Genomic DNA, 15474 nt, shown 5'->3' on the forward strand with positions numbered 1-15474 from the left:
TGTCCCTATTTTATTCAAAAATAGCATGCAACGATGTAAAGTGTTGACAAATGTTGACACATCTTGGCAGATCTCTTATGTGGGTCAACTCAACCCTGGCGCAAAATGTTTTGAAATGGAGTTCTGAGGCCAAATACAGTGTCTTTTTTTATGATTTGTACTTTATTTTCTTTTGTGGACAAAAGAAAATAACATTTCTTTCGACAGATGATGCAAATTTTTGACAAGACATACAATAGACATTACAAGGACATTCTTAAACCAATAACTACATTACAGACGATTATAACAAGACAAGACATACCATACACATCATATGAATGGACAAAACAGACAAAACACAAGGCAAAAAAAGAAAAAAGAAAATACAAAGACAACAACAAAGGAAACAACAACAATAAAAATAAAAATACAGTGCACAGAGGCCTACTGCCAGCAGTCAACCCCAGACCTACCCCAGACAAATCTAACCCAAGTCCCTAAAAGGCTGTTGAAGCTCACATAGCGAGCCGGAAACGTCACCCAAGACCTGAAGCGTGTAAATGATAATATCCCCATTTTAAATCATATTTATCCATCCTGTTGAGCAATCTATAAGACAATCTTTTATATGCGGCCAGTTGACCCAGGGAAGTAGACCACAGAGAAGGAGCCGGTGCAGATGGGTCCTTCCATGCCCTGACTACCAATCTCCTGCCTAACATAAGGGCAGTTTGAACCCACTCTGCTAAGGGGGGAGATACAGTTCGTAAAATAGAGGGGTCACCCAGAACAAAAAGCCTGGGAGAGAAGGGGATAATCAGCCCTGTCATCCTCTCTAGCTTCACATGTATAGCAGCCCAATAGTCCTGTATTTTTGGACAGCTCCATAGTATATGCATTAAGGTTCCATCTCTATCCTGACATCTCCAACATTCTGGGCTCTCGGTCAGGTGAGGCCAAATACATTGTCAAATACATCAACTTGACATGTAAATGTTTCAAAACCACTGCGGTAAACACTCCAGGAAAATGGAAAAGCATTGAATAGCCTTCAGTGACCTTCAGACAGCTTGTGATTACTCCATGATCCAGAGATGGTTTCTAATCATTTTGTGTCAAGCCTGACGACTTCTGTTCTTTGCTTTCTGTATAGTTGCAATAGTGTGTAGTACTACTGCTACTACTTGGTTGCCCTCAACCAAAGAGTGGAGAGTAATACATCTAAGTAATAATGCTAAGGACTGCCGTTTATTCCCGCATTCACTCATTACTCAGAATGACATACTGTACTCATTAATGTACAATTAATGTGTAAATATAGTTGTCATCATCAGGTGTTTGTAGATCTATTTTCTGTTCATACTGTATGAAACTTGGAATAATCACAGCTATGCATTTAGTGCACGCACGCACACAGACCCAATACATTAAATGCCAGAGGGGGGGTTATCCAAGAGAAATGTTCGGCATTGTGTCTGGTTGCCTTTAGCCTGTGGAAAATTGAGGTGGGACTTGGTTCCAGCCAGAGGTATAAAGGAGATTTAACCCATCCGACAAGGCATTAATCTCTGTGCCTCGTCAGCCTCTACCAAGTTCTTGGTTCCCTTTGGTCCTACAAAGAGTTGATGTCACCAATGCATACTGTGTACCACATCCCATTGCAATGCGTTCTAAGGCCATTAAAGAATGGTATTTTAGGGTCTTTATATAAAGTGGAATTAGCCTATCAATCTAGTATATAGTCTAAATAAGAACAATGACAGTGCAGATCCCTGGTGTATGCATCCAGTCCATCAGAGGGACCCTTAATTGCTTTGATACTTATCGGGTTCCATGTATGTGGGAAGTTCATAATAGCACCAGAGGGACTATCAAGTGGTTTAAACCATTCAATCCGAATTCAAGCGAACATTTGTAACTCAAATCTTTACTTCATGGGCGGAGGGTCCTTGAACAAAACATTTTGAGATGGGGGGTCCACGGCCAAATATGTTTTCTAAATCCTAACAGTATGTTGCTATGTCATTGGCGCTCCAACTTTTCCATGTCAAGGACCCCCAAAATGATATGTATTTGGTCGCCTATCTCAAAATATGTTGCTCCAGGGACCCCCAGAAGCACAGATTGGAGTAAAAAAAAAAAACTTTGAAACTTTGATTTGCACAAATTTGCACACATTTTCCACAATGTTTCCAAAAATTGCAGATCTACAAGCTCATAGCGCGGCACTGCACGCGCTATGAGCTTGCAGATCTGCTATTTTTGAATAACCAAAGAAATCTCAAAATGACACAGATGCGTTCCCGGTCTCAGTGGATTAATATAGAGATGATCCAGCCATGCTCCAGTGATTGCTCCTGAGTGTACTTAACTAAAGTACAAGGTGAGAGACATGGAGGAATGTCCATGCTCACAGATATGCGTCGTAACAAAGCTCACTTTAATCTCGGTGCATTGCTTTCCGTCTGTGATCTGTTGGATTTATAGAGATATGATGTCGTCGCTGTCTGGTGGGAAACCTCATATGTCCAAGACCTTTCAGGATTCAAATAAATAAAAACTTTTCATGCTTTTGTGTGACTCTGTAGTACAATCAAGTAGGGCGTTCATTTACGAGAAAACAGAAAAAGGTTAAATATGGAGATAAGAGGTTTCTGCCCGACAGCAACGATACATAGGTTGGTATACTTTGAGAGAGTATACTTGTCTTTTGTGTGTGTGTGTGTGTGTGTGTGTGTGTGCGTGCGTGCGTGCGTGCGTGCGTGCGTGCATGCGTGCGTGCGTGCGTGTCCGTCCTTGTAATGTCCTGGCATTCAAGGAGACGCTCTAAATATAACCTCATTCCATTACCTAACGGCTTCCTATCGGTTCTGCCCACCAACACATACAGGACACAGGACACACTCATTCAAACAGACACAACTCAATTGCCCCTGACAGCGCACATCTGTTAGCCGGCACAGGAGTCGAGGCAATGCGTTATGCGTGTAATAATGTAGCTTAAGGGCTTTATTCAATTTAGGCTATTATTTTGCTGTGGAGTCTCCTCTTTTCATATCCATCCATCCATCATGTCCCATTTTTCGGACCCCGGCCACCTGTTTTATCAAGACATTTAAAAAATGACTCAGGATAGTGTCCATACTGCTGGATGAGCCACAGCTCTGACGGAATCAATGGCCTCTGATGAAGCGGCAGCATTTAGATTCAAGCTCACATCCCCCTTTGTGTGCAGTCCATCTCTCCGGTGAATCACGCTGACTCCTCCACCTCTGCCCACCATGTAAATCAACATGGTGGAACCAGATCGGCCTTATATATCCCTGAGAAGAATGGCTTCATCCACAACCTGCTATTACCACGTCCTGTATTTATTTATTTATTTCTGACCGAGACGTCGACACCACTTACACCGTCACACACACACACCTGTTGTGCCAGCAGCATGAGACTGTTGTTTTTTCCCCCCGATTCGGTAACACAAAGAAGCATGTCTCGCGTTAATCACCACGTTCCCAACTCTTTCTCTGACGGGATTTGTGCAAGTCTGTCTGAGACAGAAGGATGGGCTATCGGAGGCAAACAGAACAGCAGGGTTGCTCTCACGGGGAAATGGGGGAATATAGGCTACTCTTTAGATCAGGGGTCTTCAACGTTTTCAGGCCAAGGACCCCCTAGCTGAGAGAGAGATGAAGCAGGGACCCCCTCTATAGTATAACATTGTGTTTCAGATTAAACTTTTTTTGTTTACTTGGTCTGCTCTTTTTCCCCCTCTCCACCTATACCTCTTTGCCAAAAATAGCCGATCTACAAGCTCACAACGCCTCGCGCTGCAAGGCGTTGTGAGCTTGCGTGAGGAGAACTTTTTGGCTAAAGTTCTCCTCAAAAAAGAGATGCTAGGGTTGAGGTAAAAAAATAATCATATCACCCAAAGATTTGGCGGACCCCCTGTTGAAGACCCCTGCTTTAGATGTAGTGTCTATTATGTCTTGACATTTGTAATAAGAAGATGATACCATGTAGTACCCATAGTGAATTTGTTGATTTTTTTTTGACAAAAAGAAAGTTGTAGGCCTATTTCCCACAAGATTAAAAAAGCTAAAATATGTTTGTAAAAACTGCATCAAACCACTAATAGGCCTACAGTAAAATGATTGTATTAGATCTATTTCAGAACATTAGCCTTTCTTAGTGTTTTGTTTGGTCTTTTCTTTTTTCTAATAAAGTCATTCTTCTTTTGTTGTTTTCTCCTCCCCCCATGTAATGCGTCCTAGGGTAACAAAGAGCTATAAAGAAGAGGTAGAAAATAGCTATATAAATTTGAGATATTATTATTATGACAACCGATAATCATATTCATACACAGGCTTTTTTTGTGGCACGAAGACACTGTACATTCGGATCTCAATAATGAAAAATATTCTAAAGCGAGGTTCACAATTTCCTGGAGTAAATATTTGAATTAAAATGTCATGGTTACTTATGACCTGAGTTCTATATCTGTGTCAAAACAACTCAGTTCAAGTTTCAGAGTAATAGAATAGGATTCCTGGATGTGTTCCTACCCATGGGGTGAAGTCACTATTTTCTGGCTGCTAATATCAGTATGGTATTCCATGTCGACTCTGTCCGATGAACAACAGGCGTCACTCAGCCATTAATTCATCCCCCTTCTCTCATTCATATTCACACACACACACACACACACACACACACACATTTGAATTCTTTATTTATGTCCACATAAATACAAGGTCTAAAGGACACAAATACTAGTAGTGCAGTCTGACACTGTGGGTTACTACGGCATACCTGCCGACAAAGGCAATCAAAGTTACAGTTATACACACACGTGGGGCCAAACAGACAGTATACAGCTTAAGGGTACAAATAGCAGCGCCGTCTCCAAATAGCGCGACTGCCAATGATAGCTGACACTGAGCAATATTTTGCTAGCTGTTTGGCTTTTCTCTTTGAGAGACCAGCCATCTGAAGGCCTCTAACAACGAGCTTATGAACATGGCCCAGGCTGCCAAATATGAAAACTAAAAGTTTACAGTTGTAGCCCAGTTGCGACATGGTCTGCTCTAGCAGTTGATACTTCAACACTTTAGTTATAAAGGCTTCTTCTAGGCTGTGGTCAAACGTACAGCCAACCTCTAGAATGAGAACCTCTCTGTTATTCTCATCAACAACAACAATATCGGGGGTATTTGCTGCTATATCAGAGAACATTGAGACATCACTACACAGATTGAACATACTCAGCTTCACAGTGGAGTGCTTATACAGCATTGGAGCAGGTGACCTGAATGTGGAAATGATACTGTCTGCAATCAGATCCACGATTCTATCATGTCTACAAATGTAAAGCCCTCTGTACGCATGACAACCATTAAGGAACACACACACACACACACACACACACACACACACACACACACACACACACACACACACACACACACTGTATATATGTAACTGTTGGCCGAATGGGCTCCAAGAATTGACAAAGTCCAAGAATGTAATTATTATCAACATCTACAAAGTAACTAGTAACTAAAGTTTTCAAATAATTATAGTGGAGTAAAAGTTTAAGGTTTAAGTGGTCAAACTAATAGTGATATGCTATATTAAAGAGGTGGTGCCATGGTTTTGCACTTTTTCTGTTTTTCATGTGTCTATGAAGTTGATAGAACTTCATTAAGCCCCCCTTTTTTTGGTGTTTTATGTCTTCTCTGACTATTTTGAGTTTCTACCTGGAGGCTGAAACCTTGAGGGTCAAACGTGCCAATAGAAAAACAGGGCTTTAGTGACATAGTAAAAACATACCCTCCCCCTCATTATCATAACACAACAGGTGTGGGCATGGGGAGGAGGAGGGACTAGGACAGGTGGGTGGTGCTAAGGTGGTGGAGGAGGTGCTAAGGTGAGAACCAGGTATACTTAATGAACTGGAGGCGTGTCCACATATTAAAAACATAATTTTAACAATTTCTGTACACTTTTTTTTTTAGTATAACCATAATACCTGATGATTATGTTTTTTTTTGGGGGGGGGGGGATCACTGAAAATCACGGCACCCCGTCTTTAATTCATTTTGCTGAGCGACCCCCTGGAACCCCTTCAGGGACCCCAGACCCCACTTTGAGAACCACTGCTGCACATCAAGCATGACCATTTCAAGGAATTCTCAGTGCCATAAAAATGACCATTAGGCTTTTAATTGGAAATTTTATTACATAACTCTCCAAGGTTCATCCATTTATTCATTTATCTTTAATGGTCCTTAGGATAGAATCACCCCTAATCCTGACTGCATCCAAGGTAATGCTGCCGCTCCCCACTGAAGGTTTATCTACCGATAAACAGAAAGACACAGTGTTCAAAACACGATATCCAACATAGCCTAGTTTTCTATTTCCATCTGTTTCCACCCCATTTCTACTGTCATTCGCAATTAGTTGGCACAGTGCCTTTGAAGTGGATAATTTCTGTTAAATTAAGCTTAATTCTGCAGGTGTAGTATTGTTGGCATTAGCTGTCAGGCCAGTCAAATCTCCTCCTATGTCTTCATATTACAGTGGCATTAAATACCTAGCCCGATTAATCATTCAGGAAATTATTCATGTTTAATTACAGTACATACAGTACATCATCATGTGGAGCTATTAGCCTACAGCTGCCCAATAAATATGGGTTTGGCATTCAGGGACTGAAAAGCTTTCATTGCTATAGACTGATGCAAACACTATATATCTCTTTGCTTCACTTCTTCTTCACAACAGAAATTGAGGTATATTTTATGTTTATTTGTGATATGAAATTGTTCTCTCGACCATGTGGTGAATACAAGAAATCTCTGATGAGATTTTTCAGAATGCCTCCGAAAGCATTTAGCAGACTGAGGACCAGAGACTGGCTCGGTGGTATTCTGACATTTGTACCAGTTTCATTTTGGCAGTCACTTAAGATGGCAATACCAACACAAGCAAGTGCCCAGGACAAAATAACCGCTTGTAGGGCGCCAGTACAGAAAATGGTGAGAAATGTTTGTCTTAAAATAAAGCATGCCATTTTCTACTCTTTGTCGTATGAACTTAGTGTATTACTTTTATAGGATTTACATTAGGATTACAGCCCTTTATCATATTCTAAAATGCAAGAACATAGGCTGCATAATTTAACATGAATTGAATTAGCATGAATTTTCCCTCTTTGCCTCTTTGTTTTTCTCATGTGTTTTTCTCATGGATATACCAGACAAACCGCTGCTCACCATTTTGTGGAAAGTACATGGTATTGAAAAGTCTTCTCAATTGCTCATCATGCTGTTAAGCACTCTGAAAGAGCCCTGCTATTATGAATAATTATGCCATTCTAACACATCTTGCTTTTCAATCAAGGGAAAGGTCAAGTCATTATGGTAGTTATTGTCCTGTCACTACGTCGAGAAACCCTTACAATGGGGTTTGTGTCAGTCACCGCCAGATGAATGTGGCACAAGGGAATAAGAGACAACAAAAAGAGAATATCATACAAAGAGAGGAGAATTGAATCTTTCTGCCTGGTGCGAGTGACAGAAACTAAAATTCTGAAGTACTTTTCCAGAAGCACATGGCATCTCCAAGGCTCCCTTTTATCATTTAAGAAACATCAAGTTAGATGCTTCCTGTCTCAGTCTCAGACTAGATTATTGTCATGCACTCGGCCCTTTGCTGGGCTGGCAAGGCAGGTATTACATAAACTCCAGCTTGTTCAGAACGCTACTACCAGAGTTTTAACACATCACTCTTATTTTATCTTCTCTTCACTGGCTCCCAGTGAAACTAAAGAATTGATTTTAAAGTGATTCTTATCGTTTTTAAAACTTAGCTCCTTCCTACTTTTCTGACATGCTCACTCCATACGCATGCACCTAACAGATCCCTTAGAATAGATCAACAAATAAAGGTCTCCTCTCTAAATCTAGAATAAACTCAAAATCAGGTTATGGCGCTTTTATGGTCCCACTTTATGGAATTCTATACCAGTTGAACTAAGGTCTGCTACAGCAGTGTCCTCTTTTAAAAGCAGACTAAAAACCTATTTTCACAAGCTTTGCGCAGTTATCTTATTTATTTTTATTATATTGTCACTTTATTGTCTTTATTATCTTGTTGCTATAAATTTGACGTGACATGACCTGAAAGTGACGGCCCTATACATAGTAGAAGCCTGCCCTACAGGCCACTCCTTATACTGTAAAAAGCTTGGGTGTTCATTTAATTTAAGAGAGTGTAAATGTACATTTGTAAACTCTTGAAGTTACAAAGGGATACATTAACAATGAGTATTTTACTGTGCATGTTTCTCTAAGCTTCTAGTCTGCTTTGTAGAAGCCCATGTAGGGAGACTAAAGTACAAATCAACACTGGGGTCCTGGTGACTCAGCAGGTTGGAATGAAGAACACATGTTCTCTGTGCTCTGTTTCCCAAACATTAGGTTGTGGGTAAATATCCCCTTTTTTCGTTTCCTACATTTAAAGAATACATTATTATTTATAAATATAAAAAATAATAATAACACATTTTTTTCATCAATTACAGTATTTAATAATTAAAGTAAATAAAATTAATACTTTCCATTAAAAAATGAAAGTTTTAACAAGTAGTGAAAATAGCAGATCTACAAGCTCAGGTTGTGAGCATAAACTAAAGATGAGAATGAAGTAATTAGAAAGGAAAGACAAGACAGATGGAGAAGAATTGAAGAAATAAAAACATGTCAGATGGATTTATTAGTTTGTAGTTACCTTATGAACCCTGAGATTCCTGAAATTAAATTGGTCCATTTGGTTACATTTGTACACTCTCCCTCTCCGAGGGAAACGTATTTTTTTTACTGTGTAGCAGACACGGTACCAATGGCACAATTGGTGAATGGCACAATTACACTCGAGAGATTCTGGGGAAAAACAGTAGAAATGTACGATATGTACCCTCTTAGTGGCAACTGGCAACAAATATCAAACATGATGTCATTCACTTGCAAAGTCATGCACATTTCACTGTGTATGCTCCTCCTCACAAGTGTTTTTTTCCCCCATACATTTTATTTAAAGTAAAAATGTTGTGTGGATAAATTTCTCTTTTATGTCTAATAATGTATAATTATAAGTGTGGACATGTCTACCAGTTGTCTCTCATAGACTGTAAATGAAGACATTTTGGCATGCCTATAGTTGTGATAGGCTACATCCTTTCAAACATACTGTAGTAGTTCTTCAAAACTTTGTGCATGCAATTTGTAGCATATTGTCTTATATTATGTAAGTTTTCCAAAAGTTGCCTCACTTAAAACAGTGTATAGCTTAGATTTAACTAATTTAAATAATGTGGGATACAGGAAGCGTAAATCACTTCCATGTGATTATATTGTCAAGATGACAGAATAGTATAGATGTAAATCTTTAACCTTGCCCAGATAATTCAGGAAACAGACTATAGCTTCTCAATTCAATTCAATTCAAGTATATTGTCATTCTTCTTCTTTACAGGTTATGTAAAAACCAACACCAAAACATAGTGCCCTTGGGGCCATAGTGTAATACATAAAAAAAAACAGAACAAAGAAATTAAAAACGAATCATGTTTTGTGTTGTGTGAATTGTTCCAGCCCTCCTGAAGACGAAAGTCATCTTCATCTTGGCGACATTCAGAGAGAGATTGTTGTCGCTACATCATATCTCAACTCACCTTATCCTATAGGTGGATTTGTCATTGTTGGTGATAAGCACCATGACTATAATGTCATCAGCATACTTGATGAGGTAATTGCTCTAATGTATGGCAATGCAGGCATAGCTTTACCCATTTAGACCGGGAATGCATCTGTGTGTCATTTCTAGATTTCTTTGGGCTATTCAAAAATAGCAGATCTACAAGCTCCTAGTGCTGCACCGAGTGCCGCGCTACGATTGATTGATTGATGTACTTTATTTAGTAAGACATCAGTACATGGAAGTACAAATTCACAATACAAGGTCTACTAAACTGGAAGACTCATTAAGCACTGAGCTTGTTTAAGATGAGATGCCCATGCACACAAATCATGATGACATATAAGAGACAGACAGATATACACACTACTACGAGCTTGTAGATCTGCTATTTTTGGAAAAGAATCATGAAAATGTGTGCAAATCTTTGAATATATATATATACATTTTGTACTCAAATCTTTGAATCTGGGGGGTCACTGGAACAATATTTTGAGATGGGGGGTCGGCAGCCAAATACATGGCATTTTGGGTGGTCCTTGACATGAAAAAGGTTTGAGAACCACTGATATTATAGCAACATAGGTTATTTTCAAAAAACTGTTTGTATTTAGATTAGAAGACATTTTTAAAATCCCCAGAAGCAAAGATTTGAGTTAAAAAGTTTAAAAATATATATATATTCAAATGATTTGCACACATTTTCACAATTTTTCTAAAATAGCTGATCTAAAAGCTCTAAGAAATCTTAAAATGACACACAGATGCGTTCCCGGTCTTAATGGGTTAACAGTGTGTAATGGGCTCAGCACACAGCCTTGCAGGGCTCCAGTCCAGTGTTCACAGTAGCTGTGAAAGATGTGGATTCTGACCATCTGTCCTGTTACTCAGAAAGTCTCAAATCCAATAGGCTCTATTCACAGCAGCCATATTATGAAGACATTCACAGGTGTTACCAATGATACTAATGAAGGCTCTGTTCCATTCTGGTCAAACAGAGTCAGGGTGCTGATATTGTGCATGTTGGCCCAGCAGGCCCACTGGAAACACTCTGTTACACCAGTGGGTCTACAGTTGGGGTCCAGGGACCCTCATGGGCTTCCAAATGGCTCCTTACAGGTGTGTACCTCTGAGTGTGTACAAATGGAACCAAATGTACCCGTAAGGGTCCATTTGGTTCCATTTGTAGTACACTCTCAGAGTTATGGGGGTCGTGGAAACCACTGCCCTACACTAAATGGAACAGAGCCTTCATTAGTATCATTGGTAACACCTGTGAAGGAAGTGATAATATGGCTGCTGTGCATAGAGGCTATTGCACTTTGAGATGCTCAGTCCAACAGGGGACATCTTATTTGTCACAGTCTGGGGAATTCTGTTAAATGCTGAGCGAAAGTCAATGAACAGCAGACGGGCATATAAAAGATGTGCTCTTGTTCTCCAGGTTAGACCGGAATAGATGGGTGGCAGAGGCTATTGCATCCTAATTGTTTTTCTGCCAGAAGACACATTGGTGGGGGTCCAGTGTGGAGGCGTCAAGGTGCGTCTTAGCCAGCCACTCAAAACACTTCATAACAAATGAAGTCAATGCCATGGAATGGTAGTCATTAAGGCACATTGTTGGAGATTTGCTGAGCGAAAGTCAATGAACAGCAGACGGGCATAATGTAAAAGATGTGCTCTTGTTCTCCAGGTTAGACCGGAGTAGATGGGTGGCATCTACTCCGATGGGTAGTCATTAAGGCACATTGTTGGAGATTTGTTGGGTACTGGAGTGATGGTAGCTGATTTGAAGCATGAACAAACAACAGTCTGGGCCAGTAAGATGTCTGTTAGCTCATCTGTCAGCTGTTGGGGTGGCTGGGCGCCCTCCTTGAGCATGCGACTGGGGGTGTTATCTGGGCCAGCTTTGTGTGGGTTCACCCTCCGCACGGGCGGGGGAGTTGTTGTTATAGTTGCTTCACAATGTGTGTCGAAAGTATTTATTGTGTCTGGCAGGGAGTTGTTGTCATCTATACCAATTGTTGTAGGTGATTTTTTTCCTGCCTCATCATGCCCATGGATTCCCACGCTTAAAGGAGTAGTTCACCCAAAAAAATACTTATTGTCTCCGCCAGGCCGAAAGGCTTGGCGAGAGAGTATGTTTTGCCCCCTGTGCGTCTGTCCGTCTGTCCGTCCGTCCGTCCGTGTGTCCGTGTGTCCGCGTGTCCGTCCGTCCTTCTGTCTGCGAGCAGCTAATCTCCGCTACCGTTGGCCCGGTCGCTGTGAAACTGCGCACACACACTCCCTGGATGCCACAGCAGAACCTCTGCCCCACTTTTTTCAGATCAGCCTGTCATAGCGCCACCATGAGGCTGAGTTTTGTAAAACACATTTTTTGCTCTTACTCCTTCAGATTCTGTCCAAAAATCACGCAAATCAGTACACAGTATCTCTAGAGTCATGTGATCAAGATGGATGTGTCCGATATTTCATATTAAATCCTACTTGGCTAACATTGGCTTCCAAAGTTTGCAGGATAGGTCCGTTTTGAACAAAATTCCTCAAATCATGAACGCAGTGTGCGATTTTCATGACATTTTGCACACACATTCCCACTAGGCCGAGGAAGAAATGCCACCCTTTACACATTGACCTGTTATAGCGCCACCAGCAGGTCTAATTTAGCAAACCACATTTTTGGAACTAAATACCTCAAATCATGAATGCAGTGTCCGATTGCCGTGCAAGGCCTGAGAAGAAATGGCACCCTTTTCACATTGGCCTATTATAGCGCCACCAGGTGGCCATAATAACCTACCTGACCTGGCGGAGACTTGTGCTCAGAGGAGCACTTTTTCTAGTTTTCTATCACTTTGCCCCGTGAAGCATTGAATTCATGGACAGTTTTTGTCACATTCCTAAGCCAATAATTTGATGACTGGCGGAGACTCAATTGACCATCCGCCGGTCATCAAATTATTGGCTTAGGAATGCGACAAAAACTAAAAAATCACCATGAATTCAAGGGTTCATGGGGTGTGTAATTGATAGAAAATAAGTAATTTTTGGGGTAAACTACTCCTTAAAAGTGATCTTTATATGTTCAGAGCATATGAATCTTTAGCTCTTACTGGTACAGTAGCTATTCCTAGCTACTCTCAGACAACGCATAATCCTCCAGGTCTGTGTATCTGACTCCGGCCTGTGGCAGCCTCTTTGAACACTGATCAGTCAGTGTTCTCAGTCCTGCAATGCTGAGGTTGCTGCAGCCTGCCACACTGTGATGTTTCTAGTGGCTATTTCTTTTTCCTTTTTAAGGTAAACCGGCAGGGTTACCTTAAATATTAAGGTATGGATATTGCACCCTTTGTGTTGGTGTACTGTATATGATCCAGTGTATGCCCCCCCCCCCCTTGTTGAAATCGACACATGCTGGTGAAATTTAGGTAGGATGTTCTTGAGATGCCTCGTGCCTGCCCTGTTCTGTAGCTGGCTGATGGACTTTTATAGCAAACTGCCCAATCGATAGGATGGTTTTCTGTGTATTTATTTATTTTATTTTTGATTTATTTTGATTTGCACAACATTTGTTGTATACTGTACATATATATGACATGTTCATTCTTTCCAAGGGAAAGTTTAAGATTTTAGTTGTTGTGCCGGTGAGGTAGGAAACCCTAGGGGGGCATATGTGAGAACCTCACCGTTTATATTACATATACTTTGATTTGTTTAATATTAAAAGCAAAAAACGAAAAGAAAAAAGAAAAAAAAAAAAAATATATATATATATATATATACATATATATAGAAACATATGATAAAGTGGGAACCTCATGTATTGTCTTGGTGATATGTTGTGTTGTGCTATATGGTTATGTGTTGTTTTCTGTTGTTTTTGACTTATTATTATCTTTTAAATAGTGTTTGACTATTTTACATCGGGACAATGGGCCTCATGCAGCAACCGTTCTTAAGAGGACATTTTTTAAGAAGATTTTGGTATACTCCAATTTTTTCTTAGCTGTGATCTGTTCTCAGGTAAGAACAGAATCTACGCACACTTTCTTAAGAAGACATTTTTTCTTAGACCCACTTAAGAAGTTTTTAAGAAGATTTTGGTATACTCCAATGTTTTCTTAGCTGTGATCTGTTCTCAGGTAAGAACAGAATCTACACACACTGAAGAGCACTCTTAGGGTGGCCTTTGAGTTCTTAAGTGTGAGATGTATGTGCAAAAATAATTAATTCTCGAAGTTTCTTCTACAGTTGTATAATATAAGATTTAAATTACAATAATATTTTTATCATAACTTTAGAGCAAAAAAGGTTCTCAAAAGTGTGGTCTGGGGACCCCCAGGGGTCCTTGAGGGAGTTCCAGGGGGTCCACAGCAAACGAGGAACAGTTTAATCACTTTAACCCTATTTTATACTTTGTTTGAAAATAGCCGATCTACAAGCTCACAACGTGTCCCATTACTGGCCATTTTGAGCTTGAAGATCGGCTATTTTCGAAACATTTTGAGAAATCTTGAAAACATTTCCCTAGCAGAAAATATTTTCAGGTGGGGGTCTGCAGCAAAATGCATGTTAATTTGGGGGTCCTTGACATGAAAATGTTTGAGAACAACTGCTTTAGAGTTTTCAACGGGTCTGAAATTACAATCTAACCCAAACGGACCTGGTTGAGTTGAAGCCCAAGCCCCATACCCACCCCATAACCCCCCACCCAACCCACCCTCATCGCACCCCCATACCCCACCCCCATATCCCGACATTCGCCACACCCCCATTTTCCCGTCCCCTTCCTACCTGAAAGCCCCCCTATACCCACCCGACACACCCATCCCCATACCCCCACACAGCCCCCTACACCCCTCCTTGCACCACCATATCACCCACCACACCCCTATTTCCACCCCATTACATACCAAGCAGCGCTGCTACCTTAAATACCCTCCATATCCACTCAAATGTTTTATATCCACTACTAACGCTACTCCTGAACATGAAATATGGATAACATGCTAATTTCAGGAAATTTACATTGATGTCTAGTGGTGATATGTTGATTAATGTGAGAGAAATAATGAAATACATTAATTTATTAAATAAAATAATTTGCTGTTCACTTCAGAAGTACCTCCACAGAACTATTGATTCATTTATTTTTATGTTTGGAGTCTGGTGTTCAACCATCTTTAGACTTAGGTTTAGGTATTCTTTACTTAATTCTCTCAACTTTATTTCTGTGTGATTTCCTGTGATTTCTGTGAGCAGCAATCACACACAGGTGTGACTGCAGGCAGGGCCATGCAGTCATGCCTTATATGGGGATTGGTGGGGCGGCTACCTAATAAATAAAAAAAAAGGTAATTTGGATTAACTGGCACACCCCTTCAAGTTACAAGGATTGGGATTCATCATCATAAGAACATACTGTAAGTTACGAACAATTCTGCCTTTTAAGAACGTTTCATGAATCTGACTTGACTTCTCTTAGGAATTCACTTAGGAAGAAAGGTAAGAGGAAACATTAGGAACTTATTGCTGCATGAGGCCCAATCTTTTGTTGGTCTTATTCTGGCATTTACCAGTATAATGAGACTAAAGAAAGTTTGTCCTAATGGTGGCACTAGAGGAAAGGTCATTGGTTCACCAAAATAAGTAGGGGCCATCAGTGGCGTAGTATTAGACAGTGCAGACACTGTGGTCACACTGGGGCCTGTGGGTGGGAGGCCTGTCTGT

This window comes from Gymnoscopelus microlampas, assembly GCF_963454915.1.
Source record: "Gymnoscopelus microlampas genome assembly, chromosome: 23".
Lineage (NCBI taxonomy): Eukaryota > Metazoa > Chordata > Actinopteri > Myctophiformes > Myctophidae > Gymnoscopelus > Gymnoscopelus microlampas.